The 6,214-nt window shown below is 42.9% G+C and overlaps 1 non-coding gene across 1 annotated transcript; it reads left to right on the forward strand.

Annotated features, from left to right (window-relative positions):
• Positions 1-4,004: 4,004 nt before the first annotated feature.
• trnav-aac (transfer RNA valine (anticodon AAC)) lies at positions 4,005-4,077 on the forward strand. Its single transcript has one exon. It is a non-coding gene; the product is annotated as a tRNA-Val (tRNA).
• Positions 4,078-6,214: the final 2,137 nt, after the last annotated feature.

Below are 6,214 nucleotides of genomic sequence, written 5' to 3' on the forward strand. Positions count from 1 at the left end.
CTTCTCACCCTCTAATTGGATATGGAATTCAACCATGTTGTGGTCGCTCGTTCCAAGGGGATCCTTAACTAGGACATTATTAATTAATCCTGACTCATTACACAGGACCAGGTCCAAGGTTGCCTGCCCCCTTGTAGGATCAGTTACATACTGCTCAAGAAATCCATCCCTGATGCACTCAATGAACTCGTCCTCAAGGCTGCTCTGCCCAATTTGATTTGTCCAGTTAATATGATAATTAAAATCCCCCATAATTATGGCTGTTCCCTTATTACATGCCCCGACTATCTCCTGATTAATACTTCTTCCAGCAGAGTTGCAACTATTAGGAGGCCTATATACTACGCCCACTAATGTTTATTTTCCCTTATTATTCCTTATCTCCACCCAAACTGTTTCATTATCTTGATGCTTTGTCCCAATATCATTTCTCTGTATTACAGTGATTCCTTCCTTTATTAACATAGCCACCCCACCTCCCCTTCCTTCCTGCCTGTCCTTCCTGATTGTTAAATACCCTGGCATATTTAATTCCCAGTCGTTGTCACCCTGCAGCCATGTTTCTGTAATGGCCACAAGATCATACCCATACGTAGTTATTTGTGCCGTTAACTCGTCCATTTTATTACGAATGCTACGTGCATTCAGATAAAGAACTTTCAAATCTGTTTTGTGACGCTTAGTTCCTGCTTTTTCCTTTTTTAACACTTTACCTTTTACTCCATACCTTCTGTCCCTTCCTGTTACGCTTTCCTCTCTCTCCCTGCTCAGGTTCCCAACCCCCTGCCACTTTAGTTTAAACCCTCCCCAACAGCACTAGCAAACACTCCTCCTAGGACAGCGGTCCCGGCCCTGCCCAGGTGCAGACCATCCGGTTTGTACTGGTCCCACCTCCCCCAGAACCGTTTCCAGTGTCCCAGGAATTTGAATCCCTCCCCCTTGCACCATTCCTCTAGCCACGTATTCATTTGAAATATCCTCCTATTTCTACTCTGACTAGCACGTGCCACTGGCAGCAATCCTGAGATTACTACCTTTGAGGTCCTATTTTTTAATTTACCTCCTAACTCCCTATATTCTGCTTTTAAGACCTCATCTCCTTTTTTACCTATATCGTTGGTGCCTATGTGCACCACGACAGCTGGCTGTTCGCCCTCCCCCTCCAAAATGTTCTGTAGCCGCTCCGAGACATCCTTGATCCTTGCACCAGGGAGGCAACACACCATCCTGGAGTCTCGGTTGCGGCCGCAGAAACGCCTGTCTATTCCCCTTACAATTGAGTCCCCTATCACTATAGCTCTGCCACTCTTTTTCCTCCCAGCCTGTGCAGCAGAGCTACCCGTGGTGCCAGGAAGTTGGCTGCTGCTGCCTTCCCCTGATAAGTCATCCCCCCCAACAGCATCCAAAGTGGCATATCTGTTTGAGAGGGGGATGGCCACAGGGGACCCCTGCACTACCTGCCTGCATCTCTTACTCTTCCTGGTGGTCACCCATTCACTTCCTGCCTGTATACCCTTTACCTGCGGTGTGACCAACTCGCTAAACGTGCTATCCACGAGTTTCTCTGCATCGCGGATGCTCCACAGGTAGTCCACCCGCAGCTCCAGCTCCGAGATACGATCGGTCAGTAGCTGCAGGTGGACACACTTCCCGCACACATGGTCGGCAGGGACACTGGTAGTGTCCATGACTTCCCACATCTTGCAGGAGGAGCATATCACGGGTGCGAGGTCTGCTGCCATGACTTGCCTTAGCTGAGTTACCCCTTTTAAATTACGTTGAAATTAGAAAATGTTAACTATACTAGGGACCTAGGTTCACTAAAAAAAACCACTATCTGCTATAAAACCTGCAGATCTTCCCTTTCTTATTACTTTACTTACAGTAAAATGGTAGAAATACTCACCTGAACCTACTCACCAATCAGCTGCCTCCCCTGTGCCGCGTCACTTTCTGACTGGTGACGTCACCCCGAACTCTGCCGCTGGTCTCAGAGTCTCGCTCTCAGAGTGAGCTCTGGTCTCGCTCTCTCCGCGCTGTTTAGACGGAGAGGGTTTATTTGCTGTTCCTGTTAAATTACAGTTGCATTATAGTTAAAGATACAAACTGAGTGAGATTGGCAGTAGTTGATGTTTAACACAAAGACAGCGGTGCAGTGAAGGAATTAAACACCAAAACGTGAACTTCTGCTGAAAAAAAAGGATTAACGTTTGTTTTTTTTTTGATGTAATGTTCACGGCGAAGGAGAGAATAGACAATCGGACGAAAGGTCAAATTAGCCATTTTGTGTATAGAATGCAATTCTAGCTTCTATTAAATAAATCAGAGTAAAATTGGACTCAATGTGACTGTAGTTCTGATCTGGGAAGGTGTTTATTTCTCCATTATTATTTAATCTGAAACAATAACAGTATTTGTAACTGTAACAAAGCAGAAGAGTGCTGCGGGACCCTGTCACACAGTAACACAGCAAAAGGGGTAAGAGTACAGTGTGATTTATCACAGAATCCAGCAGCTCACTGGGAAAGTTACACATGGTACAGATGGAGGAGCAGAAAGGTACAAAGTGATTTTACACTTTAATTTGGGGCAATGACGTTTTATCTCCACGAGGTTTAATTTTATAATTAACTTAATGGTCTCTTTTTCCTCAAGAAACTTCAAGCACAGACCACGACTTCATAAAGAAAACAATCAGTTATTACTAATACACAAGAAAAATTGACATTAGAATTTGAACAACATCTTGGGTTTATGCCCGATTTAGAATTGCTTTAACACCAATAAAACAACACATTTTGAATTCTAAAAATGTCTAACCGTTTGGAAACCAAATGTCTATCTTAGACTAAGCCCATAACGAAAGTTATATCCTCATTTGAGGCTAATTCGGGATTTTAATGACTTTGACATTTTTTCGCTGTGACTTGTATAGTTTCGATCGATGAAATGTTCGTCAAAAGAGTCAGTGTAAAGAGAGTTAGCAGCTCATGTTTTCCCGAGACACTTCCTTCAGCCCTGAGACCGAAGAGTTTGTCGTTTCGTCGTGCAGCGGTTATCATGTTCACCAGTTACACGCACAAAGTCCCCGATTTGACCTCGGAGGGAAGCATTTTGTTGGGACTTGCTCCCCATAAACCTCCAGGGTCGAGTTTCTTCAAGCGTGAAAGGGGCTACAAACCTTTTTAAATTTAACAGCGGCTGCGCCAGATTCCTGGTATAATAAGCATTAAACATTTTTAAGCAGACTCCCAAAATACAATATGTAAAATGGGAAGGGAGAAAAGTTCATGACATGCAAAGCACAAAGATTTATAAACGTTTTAATTGTCACTTGGCAAACAAGTTAACATTTCCTTCAGTGTGCAACAGAACGTATTAATGGCGATTAAAAAAAACATTAAGTGTCTCACAGACTTGAATTAGTTTTGTGCAATGAGCTATTCCCAACGACTAGGGAACACTGCATCAAACATATATATTTAAGTATATAATACGTACACGTACATAAAAAAATCTCTGCCCCGAGTAGACCTTGTGGCGCAACGGTCGGCCACCCAGGGACGAAAATTGCACCTTTTTTCCCAATTTTGGATTTATCGCCTCATTCTGATCGCCCTGAAGCCGGTGCCAGGTTTTAATTCCTGATCTGGAGCAACTGGGAGCACTTTAAATGGCTCCGATCTCTTAATCTCATTTCAAGTTTTCTAATGTGTGATTTGGCTGCAAGAAAACACTCTGTGAACAATGTCATCTGAGCATGCCTGATTCGCCATAATTTACACTGCGGTCGGATATCAGGCACATGCAAAAAAAACAGTGAAATGTTTGTGTGGGCGCGATGCTCTGGGATTCCCTGCCTGACCATCACCACCGATCCTTCTCTGCAGCCTTCCGAAATACAGCGCAGTAAATGTATCTCTGTGAAATGAGCTCCTGGACAGTAATACGGAAATTAGTTTGGCTGATGGGTTATATCCCTAACACAGGTACACAGACATCAGGTTTCCGTAGTGTAGTGGTCATCACGTTCGCCTAACACGCGAAAAGTCCCCGGTTCGAAACCGGGCGGAAACATTTTGTAACCTTGTCCCCATTAAAAATGATTAAATATTTAACGATTCCCACTGGTGGTCAAGTGTGAACAAAGTCCATTTCTCCCAGCCCTGTTAATGCAGTCCGCTGAGAGCAGGAGATAAATGCCAGCGTAACATTGGGGGTGAAGGCTGCTTCCAATCCTGTCTCACACCCGGTGGGATCTGGCGGAGATTTGATAAGCCCGATCTATTCAACCAATAAACGAAACGGTGTTTGAGAAACATTCATATGTATAATAACATCCAAGATCCTGTCATCAGGGTGCATGGCGCAAAAATCAGACTCCAGATCAAAAGGGAGCGGCGTCACTGTTTCTTTCACCGCTCACATGAGACTGGATAATTCCCGAATTAAGATTTTAATTGCTTTTTCACAAATAAAACAGATGTTTGGTTTAAACCCTGACTCAGTACCTACCCAGTGGCAGGGAGGGGAGCGCCTGATACCCTCATTTATTTCATGCAACAAACTGACACGAAAACTGGTATTGATTCAAAATCGACCTGCAGATGGACACACACAGAGAAAAGACAACCACAGAAACAGGCATATATATATATATATATGTATATATATGCATATATATATATATATATATATGCATATATATATCTGTGTATAGCGCCTTTAACGTGGTCAGACGATTTAAGCTCGGTGAACTTGCTTCAGCTTTCTGAAACGTACTTGTCCATCCTTCAGAGGTCACGGGAAATATATTTTTTGCCTTTCGAAAAAAGACGCGAAAAGCAGAGACATGTTTTGTTTTCAACACGGCTGGTGAAATGGCCGGACTATCATAAATTAGGAGTCGCCTTTGAAACGTTGAAAGGCGAATACCTAAAAATCACTGAGTGCAAATTTAAAATCAGGGTTACTATTTATTTAAGTCTGAAAGAAATAACAATCAACATGTCAGTCAGTGCCCGCGGTGAGACGGTGTCGCACTTGTTTGCTGCGAAGTTCACCGCTGGGCTAAAGTTGACGTTCACAGAACGCGAACCCACTCAATGTGCAGGATAAGCTCATAACCAACAGGTCCCGTCAACGTCAAACACCTCCTTTCTTGTTCAATAGAGGGAGCAGAGGCGTGTCCATCATCAGACGCCAGCAACTTTAAGAAATGGAACAGATAAAGGCACAGATGCAAGTTCCAAATCTTTTCAATGCAAAGTTATTTCACTTTACTTAAAGTGCCGTGAGGCTGAAAACGGGCCCCAGATGATTTGCGTTCACTCGTGACTTGTTTTCCAATGTTTTTCCGTCAGGTTTGCAATTCAATTTGTATTCGATATTGAAGATATTTCAGGATGATTTCACAACATACCATGTGTAAAGCAACCATCTTGATAACTTCAATCATCACACACTCCACATCGACGCTGCAGAGGCCCCAGCACCCCTTTCAATATTGTTTTTCTTAACTCACAGTTTTCAAAAGGGAATTGGATAAACGCTTGGATGGAAACATTTTCAGGGCTATGGGGAAACAGCAGGCGAGTAGGACTAACTGGACAGCACTTTCAGAGCTGTCCAGTCATGCCCACAATACTAGTCTCCCTGATAAATACTGAAGCAAAGTGATTATTTAATATTTCTGCCACTTCGCTGTCATTGCCTGTGAGTTTGTCGTGTGTATCCCTTAATGGCCCGATTCCTATCCGAAATTTGCTTTGGCTGTTGATGTGTCCAGAATACTTTGCTTTTTTGATATTCCTTTTTGCCTTTCTAATAGTTCTTTAGACTTCTTTCCCAGTCTTTTCACATTCCCCTCTCTCCTTTATTGTCCAGTGTGTGCCTTTTTCTTTAGTTTCAATTTTGCCCTTATTTCTTTATTCATCCCTGGTGTGTCATTTCTGGATAGTTTGTTCTTGCTTTTTAGTGGGAGAAATTTCTCCTGGACTCTATTGATCACCGTTTTAAATGTTTCCCACTGCTGTTCTTTTTCTTTGTCCAGGTTAATAATATGTCAACCATTTCACCGTTCGAAACTTCTCAAGTCACATCTCCATGACAAAGCCAGTTGCTTTTGTGGGAGGACCAAATCAACTTGGTGGAAAAATCAGCTGCAGCCCAATCCACAAATAAAATATTTCCACGTAATGGTAAAAATAAGAAA

This window comes from Heptranchias perlo, unplaced genomic scaffold, assembly GCF_035084215.1.
Source record: "Heptranchias perlo isolate sHepPer1 unplaced genomic scaffold, sHepPer1.hap1 HAP1_SCAFFOLD_63, whole genome shotgun sequence".
Taxonomy (NCBI): Eukaryota; Metazoa; Chordata; class Chondrichthyes; order Hexanchiformes; family Hexanchidae; genus Heptranchias; species Heptranchias perlo.